Below are 27,228 nucleotides of genomic sequence, written 5' to 3' on the forward strand. Positions count from 1 at the left end.
ACACTGTCGTTTAAAAGGTTGGAATTAGCGAGAAATGATTATTTCTTCGTCTCTTTAAACAAATTTTAAGTATTTTATTTATTGATTCTTCTTTGTATAAAGTGTACGAAGTCAACGTTCGAAATTATTTATAGAAGCTTCTTTATTTCGTGGAAGAATAAGACTGTTTCTAAACTTTTGAACGGTAATGTACGCTTTGTTTGATGTCGTGGGTAGATATTATTATTAGACAAATTTATTATTTGAAATATTCATATTTTTGTACGTGATGAATCAACGTTTGAAATAATATATCTCATTTGCTACAGGACGTCCTGTATATTTATATATACCGAGAATATAAACAAGATTTGAAATTATAATTTGATTACCAGAGTAATTACATCGCCTATGAGATTTTCAGATTATCATGAAGATGATTATGGTTGTTTATAAGTTTTTATAAAAACTGTATAAATATAATTTCGTTCTGGCGAACGCCCCGGTTGGAATTCTAATTTAAAAATCAACGAGTTGAACATTTATATGTAATGTAAATTTGTTATTTTTTTCTTTAATCTCTGTAACGATTTAATATTCATCCAGAATTGATCGATCTTTTCAATTTTGAATGAAAATTTATCAATTTCATCGTCAGAAATTATATCTATTATGTTATCGTTATTGCGCAATTACTACTGGAATAATCGTAGATTATACTGTGATAATACAGACACGTTTTCGAAGTTATAAATATACGACAAAATAATACCTAAATATCTAATTCAAGTTAATCATAATTATAATGGAATAATAAATTTACTTTTATTCGTGCTATTTCATCAAAAATAAATATATTTTTACTATACACGTCTATCGATATTCGCACAGAGGTTCTTAAAATTAAAATAGAACTTATCGAAATAGAACTTATCTTCTACGCGAAGTCAATGCTTCGTCAAATACGTAACGTAAATAAAGACATATAACGTAAATAAAGAATATAAAGAAAAAAACTTTAATCTTTATTTATCATTCTCTTCTGTATCATTTTTATGTACTTATCTACGCTACGTGTAATAGCGGATCATTTAGCAATTATGTACAACGTAAAAATATTCCTTGGCAAACGTGACTGCAATTTTGTAATACACGAGAAGAGGCAGAATTTTTGTTCTAACGACAAATAATATTCTATACACGTTACATTTCATTGTTAAAATGCATATTACGACCCAAATATTTCAGCATACGAGACAATTGGATAACATTTTCAATGCGATACGAGATACTGCATAAAAAGAAATTTCACATTTTCCATTTTCCCTGCAGAAATTATAAAAATAATGAATCCAACGAAAATATGGCCGACTGGAACGAATGAACTTTTTTTTTAAACGCGTTTAATGATGAACCAATTTCAGATTTTAATGAACTCCAAGTGCCTCTGCGTAACAATAAAAGCCTTCCCTCGCCCTTTAATTAACCGTATCGGGTTTGCAACAATGGAACGAAATCATTGGACGTAATGATCTCTACGTTTCCCAATTATACGAATTACAATGCATCGGGGAAGACATTGTCCCTTAACGAACGCGAATAATTTTTATCTTTACCGTTTTTTTTAATCGATTGTTCAACTAATGATTACTCGAGCATTTTCAATCCAATAAAACGGACTATTAAACATCAGTTTATCAGTGAAATTTTGTTATCCGAAATTTTATTCGAGAAAATGATTCAAACGTTAAACTCTGTATAAAATATGGATGATCTTGTATTAATTAGAACTCGAAACTGTTATTACATTCCCTCCTCCCTCCCTCTTCTGTTAAATTAGCGAAATAGCGCAATCAACAGCTATTCAAACGAAATGGCAAATTCGTAATTACATCGCTATACACCGAAAACAGTTCCGCCCAATTTTCAAAACTTTTCGTATAATGTTAAATTAAATTATTTTGAAAATGCTTTATAAAATTTTGATTTGAATTGATTCGATTTTTCGAACAACTTTCCATATAATTCTTTAATTCCTGTGCATAATTTTGTACCTTTCACCCGATTAAAGCCGATACATTATTCATTACATCATTACATCGATCGATTAAAACGTTCATCATTAATCAACATTCGATTCAGGATCAAATCGATCAAATCTACTTCAATTTACCTGGCATCAATCACAGCCCAATAAAAACTCCAATCCTTTCCATTCCGTAGTCCGCCACCATTATCCGGCACAATTTGCTCGAATTGTCCCTAATTGCTCGAAAATTTTAATAATTTCATCGTTGCATCGCTCGAACTACGAATCAAGTTATATCGTACTCGTCACGGTCGTTCTCATTTACTTGTATTTGGGTCATATAGCTACGCTCGTTTCGCGGCGAATTCCGTCTCTCCTTCGTTCGGATCGCGCAACAGGAATATCAAGAAGGGCCTCCCCACGTGCATGGCAATGCACGGCACAATTTCGTGCATCGTCCGCACGGGACCGTGTCGACGCGATGCACGAAACTCGAACAACAACAGGTGTGCAATACGCGTCGATATCCACGGCCACGTTCGCCAAGGAAACTGGGTTAGAAAAATCCATCCTCGAGACTCGGCGGTGATCGGATATACATCGAACGAGAGGCGAGGCGGTGAACTTGAAAGCGAGAAACGATACCGACACGCCGATTCGAGGCTGCGGCGAGACTTTTCGAATGCTAATTGGCCGACATTGATATTCACGGTGGGAGGATTTCGAATCGGTGGATTGTGGTGGGAAATCGTGTTGCTTCGTGGGGGATGCGCGATGAATAATGTAAATTTTCAAATTTGCAATTGTTTCGAAGCGAGTGTTATTGATTGGTTTGTTTCTCTTTTCTCGAGAGTTGAAGTTTTGGATGGGGATACAGAGAATTTAATATTAACGAATTCATTGATGTTAAAATAATTTTTTTTTTTTTTTGAAGTATTATAACGTTGATATTGATCGAGAAAGATGAGAGAGTTTAATTTTAAAATTTAAATTATTTTCGCAATTGAAAGAGCTATAGATAATTCGAATTATAGATAATTTTGCAAATGATTTTTCGAATGATTATCTATTATAGCGAAACGATTTGTAGTCGATAACAAATTAATATCAACGATACAAGACCAATGAATTCTGTGATCAACTGGGAGGAGGAAGACAAGCGTGGAAAAATGATGGAAGGAAAACGACGATTATTAATTGCGAATTTCCAATCTTGTTCCATGCAAGACCAATCGAAAACAATGACCATTAAAAAATTCATTGTACGCTCGAATCAGCGTGACGGTACTATAATTGAAGTAATTGGAGCGACGCGATGTTGATTCGCATCAACGAACGTTTGACCATCCGTAACTCTGACAGATCGACGACTATTTCTCTATATTTATCTTTTTTTTATTTTTTCGAATTTGCCGCCGCGACGCTGTCTCGAAGATCGCCGATTCGATGTCCTGGAGTCTCGATTATGTATCGAAACGTGAGTATCACGTCTTGACCGTGGGACGAACGACAACCCACGTTGCCTCGTATGATTTATAGACAATAAAAAATACGAATCCCCTCGTCCGTGTATCATAAACGCTTCAATAATGATCGGTCGCGTAGGTAGAAAACTATTCAGTTTCAAATTTTATTCGCGATGGTACGAAAGATTCAAATTTCCCGATGAAAAATATATTTCTGGATGTATTCTATTGCAATTTCAATATTGATTTTTCATTTTTTCAAATTGTTCTATTGAGTATATATATCGTTATATAAAACTTTTCGGGAATAATTATTTTTAGGAATAAAAGATACCAAAAAATTGAATTTTTGTCTGAATGAAATATTTTTAACAGATATTAATTAATTATAATTTATTCATATAGAATTTTGGTTCAATTTATAATTTTCAAAATTGTTAACTGAACTGCGATTTATAATGTTAAAAAAATTGTAACATACGATACAAGTGATTTTAAATCGTTTAAAATATCTTTCTAATGGATTTATGATTTTATTGGAATTGAAAATTTTTGCACGTAAAAAGAAAATAAAAGTAAAAATCGTATCGTGCATAAATAACATAAATCATTTTAATCGAATTAAAATTAGAATTCTTACGCGTATTCGTACAAACGATATAAATTCAAAAGAAGAATTTATAAAACAAATAATTTCAAAGAGATTCATTTTGTTATTTTATTTTCATTGAAATTTTATTCAAGCAATTCAGTTGATGAGCTTAAACAAATACTCGTTAAATGCCACGAATTATTATTTGCAAATTTGGAAGATCAAGAACCATTAGAATTTTAAAATGTTCTAATTACAATTGCGCGCGCTTATTTAACTAAATATGGCCGCCGCAGCTCACCAACAATAAATATAATTAAACGTATTGAAGATTCGATTGATAATAGAATACCGACTGAAAATCGACTGATTTTATCGAATCGAAATGATTTATTTATGAATTCGTATCAATATTTAAATTTAGAGCATGGCAAAATTCAGATTGCATATTTGACAACGAAAATTGTCAATATATGTATGTGTGCGTGTGTTATTTCACTCAAAATATAATTTGTCACTCGTCCCACGGTCGCGATGTATTTTATACAATACAAGTCCAATGTTTATACATGTGTCCACGCAAATTGCGATTTAACCAAGACAAGAAAGGAACACCTGTTCTTTTATCTAACTTTCAACAATATTTATCGGAAGATTCAGCTATAGCAAAATATGTTTATGTTTTTTACATCTCGACGCGATATATTAAACGAAACGGAAATACTTGTCTACGTTTCTAACTACCTCGTTCGTAGCTACGCAAGAAACGTTGGACGTGTCTTGTAATTACATGCAAACGAATAAAATATCATTGACTCACTTGACGTTTCCTCCTGTTCCGGAATCGTAGAAGCAACGCCACGCTTCGTGGTAATCCAATGGACACTCAAAATACACAATAATAACTAATGTTTCACGAAACAATAACACGACTTTTCACAAAGCACAAGAAAAAGTAACGTTATGCACTCGATACGTTTATCGACGCAGCTACGAATTTGAAAACGCGGGAATGGCGTTGAATTTAGAAATCAAACTACGTTTTTAAAATTGTAAATGAATCGGCGTTTCGATGTAAAAACCGCGAAGAGACGCGGTAACGCGTCTTCCAAAATGCCCCTCGGCGATGACATTAATGTTTATTTACACCGTTCACTCACTCACGGCTTCGAATAAACGAGAGAAACCACCAAACCGAAACACGACACATACGATCTACTCCATAAGAGCGCTCGCGGCAGACTGACAAGTGACAATAAGCCGGCGCAGCCCCACGCGCCACGCTATCCCTACTCAAGCGCGTATACAATTCACGCATGTCTATTATATACCTGCCGTACATTCCTTCCTCTCGTGTCTTCAATTATTCGAGAATCTCAAGAATCGAGTACTTCATTTTTTAATAGTTTTCACTTTCCGAAATAATTCTGTAACACGATTGTCACCCGCCATACTGCTACGAACTAGACATTTGCGCCATCAGACGACAAGTTGTGGTAACTATACAACGGTTACTCGAAAGAATATCGAATAAATATATCGAAGTTAAAAAATAATATTTATATTATTTTTTATTTTGCTATTATGTTAATCTTTTGTAATTAATAAAGAGAAATTTTATTTTGATTTTTAAATATTTTTATTATGTAATTTTATGAGATTCCGATATTTCTAGTAATAAAATATATCGATAACTTGCAATTCATTTATCGATAAATATCGATGTTTTAATATGGCGTGAGTAGTAGAATGTCTTCGTCGAATATGCAAGCATTTATTTTTTAATCAATATGATAAATTTGTGAAACATAAAGAAGTGATAAAGTGATTTAAAGATGTGTTTAAATTTCAAAAGTGTAATCATTCGTAATATATATTATATGTTCTATTTTCATATATGAAAATTATTTTATGTAAATTTATTCTACGTATTTTACGTCGCAATAAGAACAACTATTATCTTGTCAAGGATAAACGTATAGTAAGTATACTAGAAATAGTGAAAATGAATTTATCAATTTAGAATTGTCAAGGTAGAGTAAGTTTAGTAAAAAATTCAAATATATGCGCATAATAGATCATAGAATAGATAATAAATATGTAACTTTGGTATCTTCGCTTATATATATATATATACAAGTATACAAGTATATATTTTGTATCAAATTTTTTTACATGCAATAGGATACAAGTACAAATGAAAAATAATTATGCACTTTCTATAATAATGAATATATTATGTTATTTATATTCAATTTTCAAAAGTAACGATAAAATCAAATACTTCTATATACGTAACAGATAATAGTACATGATATTGTTGCATCCCATGATACTAACCTGCATTATAACTGAAATATAAGATTATTCTCTTCTTTAACTGCAGAAGTGCATTTCAGTGGTCGGTATAGAAGTTTTCTGTTAAAGCAACGACCGTTGGGACAGAATCGATTTCACCCTTTCTCTGAAGATGGCAACAACTCCCACAATCCTATGAATATTAAAACTGTGACCAACTTCAATCGATTAACGAGCAAACTTCGTCTAATTGTTGGAACGCTAATTAAAATCAAGAAGTTGGAACTAAATTAGGTATGTGCCTTCAAATTTGAGAGAATTTCGTATGCATATTCTTAACAAATGAGAGAAAATTAGAATATTAGTATTAGAATATTGAAATTAGTATTTAATTATTAAGAATGGCGATATCGAAACGATATAATAGTATCGAAAAGAACATCAGGTAAATGAAATTTTCAAAACGTCATTTTAACATCTTGAAGTTGTATATTTTAAAATATAAAAAAATCATTTTAATATGTAATATCTAACAATAAGAATTGCATGTATCGTATCAAAATAAAAATATTTGTAGAAATTCTAACTTTCATATACATAATATCTAAAGAATATTCGAAATAATCGTGTTTATCTTAATTTGTTCCTCTGTGAAATTCATTTTAGATAGAGTTTCATAGTATTCGTACTAGTTAGTATTAGTTTGAAATAAATTTAGACGATACATTCTATGGGATTGCTAGTCGAGGTGATATTGTCTTAGTAAGTCTTTCGATGGCAAGCAACACACCGGGGAGTGCACTTTCTACGAAATTCGATACGAAGAGCAAACTCGATTTAAGCTTTGGTCTCTTGACTCCTACGTCTTCAACTATTGCAACCAAGTGACTCGCATGTGCTCTTATTTACAGGAAAGATGGAACCGTGTGTCCCTAGCGTGTGTCGCCAACCACTATAAACTTCAGAAGGCTGCAATTACTTCACTTTGCACTTTTTCAACCAACATCGTTTAAAGTGAAACCATGCTGTGTATTCTGTCTTTTAAGGTACTGTTCTTTCAAAGTATTAATTTAAAAATTAGTGTTCATAAAGCTTTGTAGTATTATGAGGTTAAGAGAGTATTATAAGAAAAAGTTTTCTTGTTGTATCATAGTAGAAATAATTTTTCATTAAACAATGCTATATATTTATATTCAATTGCATTATATATCTAATATATAATACATATTTAACTATTATTCTACAACTGTTATTCTACTATTAAAAATATAATGAAATTTTTCATACAAAAGTTATTTTATTTGATGGGAGAAGCTTGATAGAAAATTGAAATTATTTTCATCATTTTTTTTAACAATTTCAATATAAACTTATTTAAAGAGTGAAAGTATTTATATTAATGAAGTCATATAATTCTATTATTGTTAACTTATTTTACACTTCAACGTGCGTTCAATAATATACGTGAAGTGTAAATTTGAAAAATAATTTATTAGCTTTATGAATATTAATATGGATAATATTTATTATATTATATATCATAGTGTAAAAATAATGGAATTTAAAAATATTTTTTAAAAAGAATTCAATATTTAATGTATTATTATTATTATTTATAATTAAATGCTAAATATATGATAATGAAATATTTTTAATAATTGGAAATTTAAATCATTAATAATTAAAATTCATATCGATCGTCTATTGCAATATGCGAAGTAATTTATTGTAATACCTGTTACAATATGCAACGTAATTAATCATGAAATTATTGCATACTTTATTTAATGAAATGATAATGTGCAATTTGATACATATTGTACGTATTATTTCGATAACGAAGTAGAAAATAGTAGAAAATAGAGGGGTAGCAGTTTGAATTGGTATTAGCTCGAACAATTATCATTTTCTGGCTTGTCGATACGTTGTCATACGATGCAAATAAATTAAAACCGATTCTGGGTCGAATAATTAAAACAAAGGGAAGCGAGATGCAACAAAATCTGAGTTGCGGTGAAACTTGAAGAAGAAGGCAAGTAAAAAGAAAAGGAAAAAGAAAAGAAGCTCGTAATCTCAAAATTGTTATAGAACAATGAGCAATTTAAATTAGGAAAGGATTAAGAAGTAAATGAATAAGAAAAAGAAGAAACATACCGTTAGAAAATAGAATCCCATGTGATAAAAAAGATCTGGTTCGAACGCTTTAAAAGTATGAAGGAATTTACAGAATGGGAGAAAGAGATAGAGTGACTGAAGAAAAATAGAAGTGTTTACAAGAAAAGGGGACAATGAGGGTTGCACTGGAAACAAAGAAAGCGGGGGAAAGAAGTAGAATATGGGAACAAAGAGAAGACTTGGAGAGTTGAAGAAGTGGTAGGAGCATGAAGAAGAAGTAAGAAAAGAAGGAAGAAGAAGAAGAGGACAGTGCTTATATAAAAGTTGAAAGAAAACACAGAAGCTGTCGGTGGTGGCTGAAGGAGGCGCGATGATAGCGAGGCTTGGTGGTAGTATTAAGTGCTCTTTTGCTGGGCACAGACGTCTAGGATGATGATGAAAGCGCTCCTTTATTACTTTCTTGTAGTAGGTGCGATTTGAATTTCAAGTAAACGGTTGGCCAACCTAGTCGATTTCTCGAAAACGAAAGATCGATCTTCGTTGATCAGGAAAGACTATTAATTCCAAATAAATACCTTCACTCTTATTTCTTCGTTCTCTCTGTTTCTTCGTCTATCAACTTTATTAATAAACACGAATAATAAAATGACGAACAGACTTAAGCTTTCATAATTATTAATTTACTTGAGGTATTTTCTTCTTCGTTAAATATCGAATTTTTTCTTTTTACAAACTTCATTATCGCATAGCATATCGATGCAGATTATTTCAGATTTGTTCCGTAAATTGTTTTTATAGTTAAAATTTTATAATATTATAATTACACATCTTTAGTTTAATACTATTATATTAAGGATGAAGAATAAGATTGAATGCATTGCAAGCTGGATTTGAAACATAAATTAGCATCATTGTATACTGCTGCATCATTAATGAAAAATTATTGCACTTCTACTAATGAGCCATTTCGTTTCATGCGCGTAAAAAGTTTAATTACAAATTATTTTTCCTTACCACGTACATTCATTTTCCTTGAAATTAAAACAAAGAACTCTATGAAATGTAACCCAAATGTTGGAAGCATTTAAAGTAGTTAAAATAATTCCCCAAAATTCTCTTTCAATCTTCGAGGGAAGAGATAAAGAGTGAAAGAAAGAATTTGCTATCCCTTCAATTCGAGAGAATTCCGAGTCGCGATGGTACTTGCTCACGGTATCCGGATGCAATAAGAATCAAGGTCTCCGGCTATTTACCCGAGAACTTAGACGAGTTGGAAACGCTTTCGGATGCAGCATCTCGATTTCTCGATCCAGAAACCCGTGTTGCAGCGCAAAAAACCGTTTCTCCACTCCTTTCCACCTCTTTCCCTATTTTCCTCTCTTTTCCTCTCCTCGTTCCCCTGATATCCTAAACCATCCTCGAACGATGATCCCCCTCTCCCTCCCCCTTTCCCCTTCCCTCCCCCAGTTTCTTGCCATTGCGTCGACCCGCTCTTCCAACAGAAACTGTCGATATCTTTCGGTTTCTTTCTCGTTCTCTGGCCGGTGAAAGAGCCGGAATATTGAAGTTTTCGGTCAGTGCCCGATTTTAACTATACGACCGTATCTCCGACGAGCACCGAATCCAGACTCGACTCGACTCGACTCGACTCGACTCGACTCCACGAGGAAAAAGACGCCTCAGCGTGAAAACTGGGCTGGCTGAGAGAGGAAAGAGAGTAAAACAGACAGAAGACCGGAAAGGAGACGGATAGAATCGGAGAGTTGCTGGAAAAGAGAATGGTAGAAACGAGAGAAGAGAGAGAAATAATCAGGTATAAGAATCAAAGGGGGGAGAGAAGGTGGATAGAGAGAGAGAGAGAGAAAGAGAGATTGCAAGTAAACGAAGCCCTTTTGACTTTCTGGGTCAGGAAAGTCGATTACTCGGCACCCCAGCGCCTGGGAGAAGCTCTTAACTCTTCGCCAAAGTGTAAACAAGCTTTGATGCTGGGTGTGCATAAATCTAACGGGTGTATCGTCACTTTCTTGGATTAAACTTTTCGAGTGGATGCTCGATCGGTATGGTTAATAATTGCTCTTGAATAATAATAAACAGCTGTTCGACTTTACTTCTCTCTATTGTCTTTTCTCAATTCTTTTCAATTTTTTCGAACGAATTTATGAAAAAAGTTGGTTAAATAATGGAGGGAGGGGGCAAATAGCTTTCTATTGCAACAATATAAAATAATACCATGTATGCAATGAACTACGAATACAATTCATAATTTTATTTCGACTATTGGTGAATCTTTACACGAAACAAGTTGTATTAAGCACTAAGTTATTATTTAAAAATTCACTTCGATAATTGCAGCACTAGTTCAATTATCATTGATCTATAGATTCGATCAAGTTATTACACTGTAACACAATAGCGAATCAAATCTAATGTTTTTTTATCGAGTTGGTAAAAGTCGAGTTGCCACACCCGGTAGACAGGAAAGCGACCACGTAGCGAGGAACGACCTCCCGCAGAAGGTTTTGCAACAGAAATCATAATAATTACTAATTAAGCAACAGGCGCACTTGAATCCGTAATTACTGCTCCCTTGGCACAGCTACAATTTTTAATTATTACGACCCACCCAGCGGGGAACAATCTGAGTACCTGCCTTTCCTGCGTATGGAACACTTGTGCATGTGCTTTTTTTTCCCCCCTCCCTTCCCCTCCTTTTCCAAGAGATAGTTTCAGCTTTTCATTTTCTCCGTCGTGTTGCTAATACGTGAAAAATATTTTGTTCTTGAATTTCGAGGGATCAGAATGCAGATGCGACTGTTATTATCTCTTTTTTTTTTTAATATTTTTAATTAGATTATTATTAGAAGAAGTAAAATTAGGTCGTTATGCAATAGATTGGAACGTGGAGGGAAGTTTCGAATGCCGATATCCATTGATATATAGTAAGATAATTTACAGGTTAGTTAAAGTATGCTTCTGTGGAATGTAGAGCATGGATCGGGAGAAATCTTGTTAATAAGCTTAACATGGTCCATCATTGAAACTAAAGTGTGCTTCTGAAATTGAGGTTTAGAGTCCTTCGTTTTCCCATAAATTCGACCGACTATCTCATTCTATATAGTTATTTTAGATTATTAAGCTTTCTCCATTAAATATGAATATCTCATTTAACACAATCGTAATTATCTTTCGAAGAACATCGAAATATCTTCGTTAATGTCAAAAACGTGAAAATTATTTGAAGCGCGTAATGAATAGTTTCGAGAGACTATCGTGGAAAGATAATAGTTCTTTGTATCTCTTAATAATAAGAGATATTGTTCGCATATTCTCTTTATATAGCTTAAAAGAATTTCAAAAAAATAATTAAACAGAAGGAACACAGGATAAAATGTAGGGAATCGAATACAGAAGGTATAATCGAGGTGATTAAATACAAAATTATTCGTTAATGTAATTCCGAACGGTGGAATAGATTGATAGGTCGATGAAACGTTTCCAGTGGTGATTTTTGATCATCTGTTCATCGTCGAAAATGACAAAACTTATCGTCGATATACCGTGCTGTCACAATTATATCGTGGAATCCCTTTTCTGTTTAATGAATCACACGTTATAGTAATGGGGAACGATTCAATTAATTCCGCCTAATAAATTCACGCAAGGAACGTTGTTCGTAGGGAAATGAGCGAGTTGTTGCCCTTTATTATAATATTCCAACCGTTTCCGCGTTAGAACACGCTGTTATCATTGAAGTTTCGACGTTAGTTGGTGAAGTTCGCGCGTTGCACGCGAATTCATAACGAAACATATTCATTAAAAAATTACGTGCATCATACGAGAAAAATCGTTTGTTATTCAGTTAATTGCCTCTACTTTGTGCAATGTATTTCAATTAGACTTTTTACGAGATACTTAAAACGTGAAAAACGAAAAAACATTGGTAGAACTGTTTACTTAATGCGTAAAATTTGTTTTAAAATTCGAATGAAATCTCACGAAGTATATAAATTGACATGAAGAAAATTTGAATTCGTTTTAAGAAGATGTGAGTGAATAAAGTTTTTTAATAAAAATTAGGAACAATTTTAGGAGCATATAAAACTTAAGAGAATAATATTTATGAAATCCTTTCAAATTAATCTACCGCCTATTAATTTTTAAAAATTCCTTCCAATTTAATAAGATATCCTTCCAATTTAATAAGATAAAGTTTTTTACGAAGTTCGAACATACCATTAATCCGACAAATTCCCACAGAATTTCCCGATAATTTTCTTTAGCCAAAATAATTTTGCTCGCTACCACTCTACGATGAATCCTTATCAGAAACATTCGCCATTGTAATTATTTTCTTCAACAACGACAAATAACTTTCCAAGTTTCTTCTCTTCGTCGTCACTTTGAATACGCTACTATAAACTGTACATCACTTTATATCTTCTCGGGGAAATGAGCAATTCGAAGCGAGGGGTAGGTAAATATCTCGGCACGGAAGCAAACTCTGGCATAATTTTCACCGATTGCCATTGCTATTTCTGCTACTGCTTCGGTTATCTGTCACGCAGTCGAGCCAGTTATCAACAGTCTAACGAATGTTTACAGTGACTCGGGCCCTATTATTCATCGGCGATTCCCTGAATTTCGCTCATAGATCGGCGCGCATTCAATTTCCGGTAAGCCGGATTTCTATGTTCATCAACGCTCGGATAATTATATCCATTAAATTGAATTTCAACGGTACAGACAGAGGCAAAGTACGGCCACTGATTGTCATCGGCGACGTTTAAGTTTGCCGCGTTGATCCCCCTTACACTGCGATTGTTCGTTTCGTCGTAATTACGCTCGAAACGGAAGTGATCTCTCTTGGTGATAGTTTTCATACCTTGATCCTTTGAGAGGGAGCATCCTTTGAACGTAGCTATCTATGAGGCGGATCTAAAGGATGAAATTGAAGATGGTTGATTTCGAGCAATTGTTTGGGACAATAGGGTTTCTTTGAAATGATCGAAATTGCTATTCCAGCGATGAAATTTTTGTGAAATTTTTGTGAAAGGAGGTTTTTAATTTTTTTTTTTTTTTTTTTCAAAAAATATTTAGAAAAGTAGTATAATTCTTCTTATTGCGGGAAAAGAAGTAAATGGATAAGAGAAGATTGATATTATTCGTTACATTAAGTGTTCCTTTAAATTTCAATTTTTTTTTTTTAAATTTTTCACTCAGGATGCTTGACTTCAAGAGGATTAACTATTTAACGTATTGGTCTATTTAATCAGTGAATATTATTCACGTTAATTAAAAAACTTTCGTTCAAATTCGTATAAAATATAAATATTTTGTTAGGAGAAAGGAAATATATGAAAATTCGTGATAGAAATCGAAATAATAATCGCGCACATCGATCGAGAGAGGCAAATATTATCGTAAAGCGTGTAAGGATATGGTTGAAACGAGTTCCTGCGTTTTAACTCGTAAAGTTTCTCGTTAATCTCTTTTCAAGCGAGGTTACGAGATTTTTATCCGCGATCGCATGCAGACATGAGATCATTTGTACGCACTGAAATCATTTGAAATGGTGGCGGATGTACGCAGATAGGCTTGCACGGTTGTCCTTAGAAACCGCAAATGGCGCCACGCTACGACATTATTTATTAAACTCGCGATTTAATAGCCCAGAATTCCTGGTATATCTTCTTGCAGAAATTCCAACGGCTATGTCTAGTTACGTTCCTATTATTTATAGTTTATGAGGACGAGTCTCGTGAAATGGAAGTCGTTTAGAACGAGAAATGAACGTTTCTATATTTGTACTGTTCAAGATTTGTTGGTAGCTAATTGTTTAACGCGATTAAGATTAACAATTGTGAATTATTCCATAATATCATGCCTGTTTTCCGCTTCTCATTAATTTTACCCTCATTAATTAGCAATTTTTTACAATTATTTTATATTATATTATCAATTTAATTTGTTAATAATGGATTGTAATATGTATTTCGTTATTAATTTAATTTCTTAGAGATGTCTATATTTGACACGAATATTTTAATCGCAATCGTTACGAAAATTTTATCTCCAATTTTTCCAAATAAAATGCAAACGCATCTTACTACATCATCTATATTTTTCGACAATTTCTCGTTTACGATAATGTACGACCGCGTGCATTATTCACTCTCGAGCGTATATTACATTAAACATGGCGGCGAAAGTAAACCAATCGATGACGCGAAATTAGCACGAATCGAAACGTATATAATCGACGTCATAAAGGATGAGAAAGTAAATTAGCACGAAACATTGTTTATTTGAAAGCATAAGCCTTCCCTCCCCTCCATAAATATATCCCTTGGAATCAAGGAATCACAATGGAAGATTTATAAACCGCGCAAATAATTTACGTCGGTTGCTCGAACGCGCGTTCGTGAAATACGATTCTCATGGAAACTCGTCTTATTCCGGGCGGAAATGACGTGAAACGCGAACGTGTGCACATTCCTCGTGCCTTTTGTTCACAGAAGAAATCATACATTCGACGTGTCACGTTGATATTTTACAAATCGAACTCACCACATTTAGAATTGTAATTTTGAAAAAATAATTTAGTTTGTTAATCGGAATTCAAACGTTTGCACGTCTAGATCTTCATACTAAATTTCCACGTCCTTCAGTTCTGACAATGTTCACGTACTAACTTTGACTTAATTCAAACACATTAGCGATATGGAACTTGAACAGTAGAATCTTCTAAGTAAACGATCATCAATATGTCGTTATCAACACCTGGTTCCCTCGATAATGCAAATTATATTCCTACCAATATACCGTGCGCACAAATTTCAAAGATAATTCAACAAGTTACGTTATATACAACTTTGATGATCTTGAATACCAATTACTGTTCCACTATTATTTACGATACGAAATTAAATTTCATCATTATTAAATCAATCTCAATTTTTCACTTCGTTTTAAATCATAAATTTCATCACAATTTGTCAATTTCAAGAAAGATTCTATTATCATTTTCTTCAAGAAGGGAAACAATCCGTTAATTTTGAGAACTTATCATTAAATCAATCTCAATTTTTCAAAAGTGCGTTTTAAATTATAAATTTCGTCACAATGCCAATTTCAAGAAGGATTCTTCAAGAAGGGAAATCATCCATTAATTTTGAGAATTTTTCACAGAATTGTTCTCAAATTTTTTTTCTTCACTTTTTACTCTTCAAAACCTAAGTTCGACAAAATTTCTTCGAGTTGAGGGACAATTATAGGGAGTTGGCAAAAATCCGAATCGCCACATCGACAATCAGTGACACGGTCATCGAACAGCGGGCGTCATTCAGCCAACCGTTTCCTTCTTTTTTTATTGTCCGCCGGTCCGTTTCCTTACGATATTCGTTTCGACTTTCTCTTTATTTCCGTTTGCCTAACGGTGCGGCCGCGAAACAAAGAGGACGGACGCCGGGGGCGGGGGTGACGTGCACGGGTTCTTTTGTGTCTGCTCTCCTCTTCCTCCGGGCTCATCACCCAATCCCTCCCTCCCTTCCATCCCTCCACAGTCTTCCGCCCTTCCATAACTTTCCATTCCTCTGCATGGTGCTCGCTACTTCGTCTAATCACTGGGTACCTCGGCGAGATAAAAAGGAAAACGGAACGCGGCCGGAAGGGGCGCGAGGAGGGGGAGGGGGGATGAAGGGGAGAAAGGAGAAGTCACGACCTGTGCGTAAACGGCGAGAAAGGTCCATGATCGAAAATATCGCTTTTTTTCAGCGAGAAATCGATTGTTTAAGGGAAGGAGGATTAAAGAATTGGTGGCAGGGAAAAGGAATTCGTTGTGAATTTTTTTTTTTTGTAATAATATAGGTGATTAAAGGAGCGAAGATACCACTTTAGAATTAAGGGATGATAGGAAGAGTTGATAGGAATTTTTGCCAATATCGGGAAATGAATACTTTGTTTGCGATGATGAGGACGATGAAATTTTGGAATCTAAAAAATTATGGGGAAAAGGGAGTGTATCTCGAGATGTGAAATTAAAAATCAATATTGGAATCGCATGGATAAATGTAATTCACTTCGAGTTGCTTCTTCTCTGCGAGGAAAATAATAGAATCCGTCGAATACTTTTCTGAAACGAAACTTGACAGGCAGACAGTTTTCGATAAACGTTGACACGTTGTACGAGCTTTTTGATGTGGCTTTGTTTGATGTAGATTTAGCAACTTCGAATTTGAAAGGGATAAGACTGCGTATAAACAACGTTTTAACGTTCGGATTGCAACAAAACGTTTGATTTCGTTTTGTGAAATATATGGATCTTTTTGACGGCTCTGTGATTAATATCACAATAGTTGATGCTTTACGCTTGGAATTTGTAAAATGGGAACAAGATTTATCCGAGACTCTTTGAAAATAGATTTTCATTAATGCACTTTGCATGCATGTTCTTGCATTTTACTCGAATCTGCGCGAATCATTCCGCCGGATTATACAGATCAAGGGGATGAAAATTAAATTTTCTACCTTCATTATCAATTACTTCAACATTTATATTGATCCAATCCTTTCCACTGCACAGATTTTTTAATAATAATCGTTAAAATCGATAGAGTTTCCGTTCAGTTCATAAATCTCTCTCAACACGTAATTTTCCGTTTGTGATAGTTCACGCTTCGATAAATCCCCATTGCTATTATTTTAATCGTCTAACAAATACAAAGCGGTAAATATAGGAAATCCGTGAAATTATTGGATATTCGATTAACGCTTGAAATAAATCGTGGACTTTAGCGACGCATAATCAGCGGGACAAGAGCGGAATTTCATAGCCACTCTGTTTCCAGGTAATAAAATGATGGTAATTCCGCAAGAATCAATATCGAAATAATATGGGTGTAAATTCGAGTGCGTGCGCCGAGGGTCGAGGTTTTAAGCTGTGTTAATCGATAGAAAATTAAGATATCGATCGACGTATGAATATTCATTGACACCTCTCCCCCTCTCCTACTACCGCCGCCCTTCCTTCCTCATTTGGTTATACGTTTGTCTCAATTTATTTCGCCAATAAGATCGAACGAATTAAATTATTCGCGGGATAGACCGAGAAACAATTTGTCGGAATATTGAAAGAGACGGGGTCTCGAATTTAGAATGAAGATCGGCTGGTTTCAGTGATTGCTAAGCTCCAAAGCTCGGCTTGCAGTTTGTCTTCTACTCTGGATCGTTTTATATTTCCATGCCTGCCAATTCTCCTTCGGCCGACGATTAAAACTGAGTCCAGATTTTAATTTTCACAATTTTCCTCGCCGAAAGGATTTAAATATTCGCGATAAAATCTATAATGAGATTGAATTGAGATTGAATCGACCGATCTATAATACTTTAGAAATCGAGATACTTTAGATGATACTTTTACTTTTATTCGCAAATAATCGCGATTAAAAGTAGCTATTTAATATTTTGCATTACGTAAAATTCTTGTAATTATTTGTTTCTCACTCGTATGAATATATATTTATATACGATTTATTCACACTGTCGGCAAAAATAAGCTGGTCAGCGAGAGAGCACTATTTTTTAGTACTAAATGCTGCAACGTACGCATTTCGAGAAAGAAAAAAATTCAGGTCACGGTGCATCCCAGATTTTCAACCTCCATTCATCATCCACGTGTTTTAAGTGGCAGGCTTTGAAGGCTTGTACCCTGGGAGCCAATTGAGCCGCCAACTTGGAACAAAGTGCATTTTAAAATGCACTTTGTGGCACGCCATTGTACTCCATTCTACAATATTTCGAGCATTGGTAATCTTTCGGTATAAAATACAGCAGAATATAATTAATATCTATTAAAATATAATAATTACTGTCTCTTCTCGTGCCTTCTCGCGAAGCAATCCAACATTCTCAACGAACACGAGCCAATCTCTCTTATATATATATAATATTCCAACATTTTTATTATTAATACTTATTGCTTTTATCCCAGGAGAAAGTTGCTACAATATTTACGAAACATTCGCGTCAATCTTTATAAAAGATCGAGGGAAGGAGTGGATACATGTAGGAAGTGGTGAATCTGCCACGATATCAAACTAAGTTCGCGGTCGGAATCGAAACAGTGGGATCCCATTAAACCATGGGGCCGACCATTTTTCTCTTCCCCGCCGCTTCATTTCCAGAAATGGCCGTGAGATCGTTCTTCCTCTACGTTCCTCCTTCCAGACCCTTTCACCGTTGCTCGTCCATCAGGAGGACATCCGCAAAGCAGCGCGTGGAACAATCCACCCATACACGTTTTATAGTTCTATGGTTCCGCGTGAAAATTGCTCCTGCAAAAGGTCATTCCCTCGAATCGAGATGAAATCCCTCCTTTCGATTGTTTTCCCGTTTTCCATCCCAAGATTGGAAGAATTTATTATCGTTATTCCGGTCGGCGATAGCGATAGGATATTTGTCTAAGAAGATCGATGAATCCTCTCGTTCAATTGAAATTCCATTGAACCCGTTCGATTAATTTGATCCGGAGTGGAGTCGATATGCTTTGTAAATTGATTATGATTATTTGTGATTAATTCTATCTAAGTTATTATAAGAATGTTCAAATTCGTGAAAATACAAAATTGTCGAAGTTTTTGAAGTTTATGTCAAATCGATAACCGACTGAAACTTAGTCGAATTTTTAACGCGTTTCTTTTTTTTTTTTTTTTATTTTTATGAGAAAGCATTCCATATTTTGCGATTTTGATATTTCAAAATGAATCGATACCGATGGATATGTATCGACATCGACAATCTGTTAACATCGTATCCTGCGAAATAATATGGATTATTATTTTCCACCGGAAATTTTGAATTTCGAATGGAAGGAAAGAAAAGAGAAAAAGATTCAAAGATTGAATAATATGGAAACTAGGAAAATCTTTTTCTTTTTCTTATCATTCAAATAACAAACTACTAAGAGATTTCTTGTTCTGGAAATTTTATTAATCACAAGTCGATATATTTATCAACTAATTGTAAGTTTAACTTCTGAACCTTCTCCAATCAAGATCAATTCACTCTCGAAGCTACACCATCGTGCATCACGGCGACGAGCCGTTTCGGGATAAATCAAGGGGATAAAAACAGGGGGTATATATACACGCTAAACGGCACGGATAGAATCGTTTGACATCGATTCAAGCGCAAGAAATGTGATGAATCGAGGACCGAGAGGCGTCTCTCACCACCGATGAAGAATCTTCTCCGCGTCGGTTATCGGTTAAACGGAAGCCGAGACGAGCATTTGGCGTCTGTGAAAGCCGGAAGAAAACGCGTCTAGACTGACAGCATCGCGCGTGTGCTTTCTTGCGCTTTTTTTCTCTCTTTCCTCCCCTCCCCTCCTCCCTCCTCCCCAGGTTTTTCCTGTTGTCGAAAAGGGAAAAAGTGGCGCGAGAAGTTGAAACGAGGTAAAGCCGGTATAAAGGAATATACGGGGGGAACAAGGAGCGCAGGAGGAAAGGAGGATAGAGGAAGGTGGGCGCACAAAAGGCGAGAACGAAGACGTTTGGTTCGTGCTCGAGACGGGCGAAACAAAAGGCACGATGTTGAGATGGGGGAAATGCTTGGTGGGTCACGAAACGGCTCGTGGATAAAAAAAAAAAAAAAAAAAATAAAAAATAAAAAGCGGGTCTGGATCCTTTGCTCGGGGAAAAATATTTAATCCCTTCGCTCCCTTGGCCACCTTGTCCGGACGAGGATCAACCGAGCCAAAATCGGAGTGGCATATTTATATTTTAAACGGGTTTATTGGAATAAGAGATCCTCAGACGAAGGAACAATCGTCGAGTCGAGGTTTTTCACGAGATTCGCGAGTTTTGAAGTTCTTGGAAAATTGGAAATATAAATAAATTCACTTCAGCAACGAATAATTCTTAAACTTATTCTTAAACTTCCCGATTTGCGAAACGATCTCTGTACAAACTCGTGTAAAACTTTTTATCTCTTCGATCCTGTCCATATTGATCGTCGATATTCGAATCTTAAGTTTTAAAAAAGATTCTTGTAGAATTCTGTATACACAATAATAACCTCGTATCCTGCGCTCCAATAACATTTCAATGATTCGCAACGTATGGACGTGTGTGTATGTATTACTCTTCGATTCGAATTCATCAAAGTCGGCCACGCACACGTATCCACACACACATACACACACACACACACTTTTGTATAAACCGGCACACCGTCGCGGCATTTATCATCGAATAAGGCCACGAGTTTTCATTAGTCCGTGGGAAAAGAGCTGGGCGAAATATGGGAAAATTGGAATCCCTTTTCCGTGGCCCGTTTTCCCGAGAAAACGGCCGATGAGACTTGGCACGAGGAACGAACGTTGGCGGATGAGGGGGTGGGGAGGGATGGCGTCGAACGTCAACGATTCCACGACCTGGGTGGTGGATGGTTGGAAACTAGCGAAACGTCGATTCACGGAGACGGTATCGAGCGTGGAAGGGAGGGGGGAGGTCGCGTTTATTTGTTCGTGGAAAACAAAGGCCGAGCAACAGGGCCTCCGCTCCCTCTTCATCACTCTCGACGGTGGTTGCGCTCCGCTCCTCGCTTCCTGCCACCTTCGCCACCCCTCCAATCGTCGTTCGCCCTAGCGTCGCCAATTGGAAACTAAATTCGGCTAAATCCAGAATTGGGAGAGGAGGTATGAGCTTGTATCGCTCGTGAAATCGTATCGTTTTGATTTTCACTTGATCTTGAAATATTTCGTTAACGACTTCCTGCATATTCGACGATATTCGATTCTTGATTTTCGGACTATTGAACTTCGTTTGTTGAAAAAAGTTGTTCTCCGAATTAAACCGAACCCCAACTCGAGATCTTATTTCAACTTGCGTTGGTTGTTGGGATTATTTGAATCGCACTGCCGTAATTCGAGAAATGAGATAAACGCGTTAAAACGTATTAAAATATTATTAAATATTTGAATGGGCGGAAAACAATAAAGTGAATAATATTATTCCATTCGAATAAGTAAAGTAACTCTCTGTTAATAACAAAGTTATGGCTAATTTAATTTCAACAATTCACGTATGAAATATTTTTTTAGCTCCATGCATTTTTTTCATGAACAGGTAATTTAATATCAAGGGAATAAAAACTGCCAACAATTAAACTGTTTTACTTCGTACGTAAAAAAAAAAAAAAAAAAAAAAAAGAAAGAAAATACAACGCATCAATCCATTAATACGCGGAATAAACGAAAACAACAATAAATGCAATAAAACGAACCTCGGCCGCCATTACAATTCCATAAATTCAACGCTGTTCTCCAACTCCGCTGTGCTTCCTTCTATCTTACTAAAGTTTTCGAGGGGGAAAAAGCGTATACCTCGAAAATTTCACTGAAATCGAAGCATCGGTCCAAGGGATATACGACCATTTTTCGGACACGCTACGCACGAACGGAATAATATTTCCAGTCGGATCGATCCGACGTAAAAGAGAGAAACCAGAAAAAAAATGTTCCGAAGCTCAACAGGAGGGTTCTCGTGCGTGATTACGACCGAGTTCGTTTTGGACCGATCGTTTCGATATTCTCCACCATCCCCTTCCTATTTTCTACAGATTTCCATTTCGAGTTTCTAGCACAACCTCCCTGCAACTCGATCGGTTTCATCCCTCTCGATACAAAACTTCGACCTTCGAAACAATTTTTCCCTAAAATTATTATTTCCTTACCCACGTATTACATCAAAAATCTCAAATTTCCTTTCGTTGTTCATAATTTACCATCATCACACCAACGAAACCTTTATTTATTTAAAAGCAATTGAATAATCCTATTCATCGATCACAATTACCAATACCAACCAGATAATCCAAGATACTCCTCTATTACTTTTAGAAAATAATAATAATATGATATTAATCATCACAGCAACCCTCGAAATCGAAGATTAATTCAAAAGCAGTTGTCTCGAATCATCTCGCTTCATTAATCACAATTGCAACTTAGCAAGCTCAACTACGAATATCACAAACGATATCATCATCCCTTCTCTCTCTCTCTCTCTCTCTCTCTCTATCAATCCATATTTTTCTCCCCGAAATACCAATCATCCTCCAACCATAAATCACGTCTATCTATTACGCGGAATGTTAGCCACGTCACTGCATTAATCGGTGGTCGCACAACCAATAGACGCGTAGGTAATTCCGAGGTTTGCTCGAATACTCGTTTAATTCGGAAGCGAGGCCGGCTTGTAGTCGGCCTCCGTTGCCAAGGATTTGCATATCTATGAGTGCATCCCGATGTAGATACGCGCAAGAGGGCGGTGTGCGTCGACTAGGCGAAGCCGCGTTCTGGGGGATAAAGACAGAAATACGGGGGACGGGGGTGTAGCAAAAGGGGATGCACGGCGAGCGTAGCAATTGCGGGAAGATCGTACGGCTATTTGTAATTGTAATTAGCAGCGGGCCAATTCGTTACACTGGCGAGAAGCTCGGCTCGAAATATTGTGACGTTTAAAAGAGTTATTCTTTTCCGTTTTGTCGTGATTCGCGAATGAAAATATCCGAATTGCTGTTTTACTTGAGGAAAATCGTTCAATTTTTATGACGCGTGTAATTTTACGCGTGAAAGAAAATTTCTTTAAGGACGAAATTAATCCTTGATGTTCCAGCATTGTTACAGTAAGAGAATATTTTTTACAATGATCGAACATTCATAATCTGAATATTTTATATATTTTATCTCATAAAAATTCAATATTTTTGTCTGATATAGTAATTGTTACGATATTGTCGAAATTTAACTCTGACATGTTCTTATTTTCGACGATTATTTTATTCGTAGCAGAAATATGGATATTAGTTATTGTACGTAGGATCGAATTTCGAAAACGAGGGATATATTTGGCGAGATGCTGCGCGTGTTCGATAATTGGATGAAGATTTTATGCAGCATCACAGGCTCAGTCGACGTATGAATGAAGCGTAACGCGTTGAAACTTTGATGAAATCTCGTGTGACGAAGATTGAAGAGATAAAAGGAGATTTTTGCTAGCTTTAAGGATGTGGTGAAGAGAATATCACGTGTTACGCGTTCTCGTGCAAAGTATCTGTTGGGATACGTGGATATCGGATACTTTTTACCGGGATTCTGGAAAAGATATGTTGATTTATAGGGTATCGTCCATGGCTGGGCGAGAAAAAAAGAAAAATGATGAAAGTTTGAGGATATCTTAGATGGATAAAATATTGTTGTTTCAACAACAGATTTTGTATCAACAAGAGATTAAAGAATTTCATCCTTTCAATCAGCATTATAAAATTAATTCCTCTTCAAATTCACTTCAATTCTCTTTAAACGTGTTAAACTTCGAGGCAGATTCAATAAAGATAGAAGCATTGTAGAATAGGATCTTATGAGTTTCGAAATTTCGCACAGTGAAACAACTTGTTCCTTCGAACTGTGATCTTCGCAGACAATGTTAACTTCAATTCGAATAGATTATATGCATTACAAGCAGTTTGATGACTGGGGCGATGCGTTATCAAAGCGATTGTGATAATTGTAATAGTCGAACTATGAGATCTCTCAAAGAAAAAAGAGAAAATCGTTGCGTTTCACGAGTCAGTGACAACAAAGAGAAATTATATGGAGAAACGAGTGGAATGACTTTTATTTCGTATTACAGGGGAAAATTCGAAGGAGAGGCGAAATTGAAATCTTCTTTTGCCACTTGGTTTTCAGCCGGAGCTTCGAATCGCGACGAGTCGAGCTCATTTAGAAGATGCAACGATTGCTAGAGAAAATGAGATAGTTTTGCGAAATTGCGAGACTTGTAGAAAATCTGTTGCTGAATGAGATGAAATGACAATCAAGATGATAAGGAAATATGAATCAAAGCAAACGAATCCCGTTGAAAAGTTGCATTTTGGCAATTCGTTTCATTTTTTTTTTTCCCTTTCTTTCTTCCTTTTTCGTTCTATATACTTCGTTTTGGCTGAATAAGGATCTCTTGAAGATGGAATAAAAATTTAATTCAACAAAAAAAGTTCTTTCGTTAAAGCTCACTTCTTATTGTCCTAGATTTCTCTTCCTTTCTTGTCTTTCGCATGCTTTGCTTTAAAATTAATCCTTCCTCCCTTAATTCTCAAATTCTCTGCGTACATACCTAAGATTCTTTATAAAATTGCCATATGGCTTATGATTTAAATATGTTAACTCAAAAATTCCATTTATTTTATTCCATCGGAGGATTGATAAAATATCAATGGGCAAGAAAGTGCCACGTATTTTATCTATAATTTTATAATAATTCAATTTAAAACTAAATGCAGCAAAAATTCAAAAGTTTTCGGAATCGGAAATAACCCATGATGGGGGCTCGCTTATCACACACTCTGTATATTGAAAATGTTTAGAGTTCGTGTTCTCATGAATAATTCATACGGGGTAAAGTAAATTTAAATTCCATATTTGCAAATGCCTCTTCATTTTTCGTTCATTTCCTCCCTTTTTTTCTCCCTCGTCGTTTGTCAAAAAGATCATGATAATTATATACCGATTTCAATTACTAGGAATCGTTTCTCACGTACGTAAATTCGACGAAACTCGATGATTTCCTCTTTTTATTAAAAAATGCCGGTCAAATTAGTATTGGAAAAAAAAAAAAAAAAAAGAAATTCGCAACGTTGGTGGAATATTCCGGTGGGTTACTAATTGGCGCGCGAAAATGTTCGATAACTAAAAAATTCGCAACGTAATTTGCCCTCTTTGTTACTTCGATATTTTCGAGTTTGAATATCTCGTCGAAACCGACGATCATTATTTCGGTTGAATGAGCGCGCTTTTTAACCCGTGGGAGAAAGAAATCAAATTATTCGTGGCACGTTCGTCGATTCGATTTCGGGAAGCTTATCGATCGACTATGAATTTTTTGTTCCGCGAAGTTTTCATTTCATAGTGGGATGATTTTAATTACTTGAAAATCGTTGATCATTAATATTACATTGTTTGTCGAATATCTTTTCATCCTTTGTCCTACTTTTTCCATTTGTCCATTATTAAGCATATAGGGCATTTAAAATTATTGAAATGTTTCATAGAAAATGACAATCCATTTAAAAACTTTGAAATCTAGACGTTTAAAATTTTGTTTAATCACATTCTATCAAAAAAAAAAAAAAAAGATCGATGATCAATCAATATTTAACAATGAATGGAATATTTATCGATAAATATCCTATTTATTTTGACCAAATTGTTTACAATACAGTTGTATTTCGAGAGTGCATTCACGCAAAATGTATTGTCTAGTATCGTGATGCGGTTAGGAAACGAGAAACATAATCGAAAAGATAATGGTAACACGGTTCGAACAAAATCGCCCATATATCGTGAATTTTCTATTTCGGATAAACCAACGAAATTGTGTTTCAAAATCGATGCATTTTCCTGAAATACATATAGGCAATGATATCTTATTTTAAAAATGGCAGTTGCGGATCATTAACGCATGCAAAGTCTTTCAATTTCTCTGGCAAATATATTAAAATTATATATAATGGATCACTTTTGAGTTAGTATGGTCGTAAATCGATTGCGGAACTGGATGGGGATGAAACAGGTCAAGCGAAGGAAAGTCAAGGATTAAGTGAGCGAGAAACGTGGTTAGTAATCGATTATTCATAGTTTGAAATGTTCGAATGCAGTGATTGGTCAGTGATTAATAGTTATTAATTGAACGATAATATTAGAAATGATATATTTTTTATGATTCCGTAAGTCAAATTATTTAAAATGGATTTTTAAATTTAATCATGAATCCGAAAAAACTACATTTTTATTTTTATTATTTCTTTTTTAATAGCAATGTGAAAGTTTATTATTTAAATTTGTATCTATATAATGAATAAATTTGGTGAAAAATTTTAATAATGTTTCGAGAAAGTATATAAAATATTCTTTGATTATATGTATTAAAATTGGAACGTTGTTTCTCGAGATAGATATATCATTTTATCTTTCAAAAGATAAACAGAATTTCAATGAACAGGATATTATATAATTTCATTAAATGAATCGATATATATATATACGATTTGATATAAAAAAAACTACAATAAAAAGTACAGGAAATTTAACTAAATATATATTATTTTAGAATGTTTTTAACAAGAAAAAATTCATTTCTGTTTTTGAATTTCCATTATTAAATTATTCTTTGTGTTTTATATTCTATTGCTAATTATTTATTATTATATTATTATATTCTCTTGCTAATAGAATATAAAAAGAAAACGTATACGTATGTTAAACACGAGCAAATTTTAGTTAAAAATGTTTTCAAAATTTAATTTCCAAAGCATTTAATTTTTCTATGGATCAAACATTTAATCGGTTTCCGTATTAGATTATAATAACGAAAATTTAATTGAAAATTTCAATCGTGAAAATTTCGATAAGAGTTTTATCGACACGAGTATTAAAAATCAGTGTCACGACTAATCATGACACTGTCGTGTGTATCCACTCCTTGCGTTATATGCACTTTGATGAAGGTTAGCGCTTCCTCCAGGGCACAATCTCACCTCATCGGCTAGTTAAATTAGTAGAGTTCACAGTAGTTATAATTCAGAGACGTTTCCACATCGCATGCTTCAGAGGCAGTAAAATGTAACGAGGTATAAAATCGACGTTTCTAACGCATTGTGAAATATGCATATCGCGCGAATTTTGCTGGTGAATA

At 34.7% G+C, this 27,228-nt stretch overlaps 1 protein-coding gene and 1 long non-coding RNA gene across 4 annotated transcripts in view; one reads left to right on the forward strand and one right to left on the reverse strand.

The window, feature by feature from the left end:
• LOC122719919 (mediator of RNA polymerase II transcription subunit 12-like) overlaps window positions 1–27,228 on the reverse strand; it is a 420,913-nt gene that overhangs the window by 370,055 nt on the left and 23,630 nt on the right. The window lies entirely within an intron of this gene.
• The window catches only part of LOC122719922, a 153,509-nt gene continuing 132,112 nt past the window's right edge, over window positions 5,832–27,228 (forward strand). For 2 of the 3 annotated variants that reach the window (XR_006347699.1, XR_006347697.1), the window contains exons 1-3: window positions 5,832–6,047; window positions 6,494–6,658; window positions 7,276–7,410. This is a non-coding gene — a long non-coding RNA (uncharacterized LOC122719922). Of the gene's footprint in view, window positions 6,048–6,452; window positions 6,659–7,275; window positions 7,411–27,228 lie in introns of all 3 variants that reach the window. The other variant, XR_006347698.1, reaches the window with a different exon arrangement.

Source organism: Apis laboriosa, unplaced genomic scaffold (genome assembly GCF_014066325.1).
Source record: "Apis laboriosa isolate Shangri-la unplaced genomic scaffold, ASM1406632v1 scaffold9_cov152, whole genome shotgun sequence".
NCBI lineage: Eukaryota > Metazoa > Arthropoda > Insecta > Hymenoptera > Apidae > Apis > Apis laboriosa.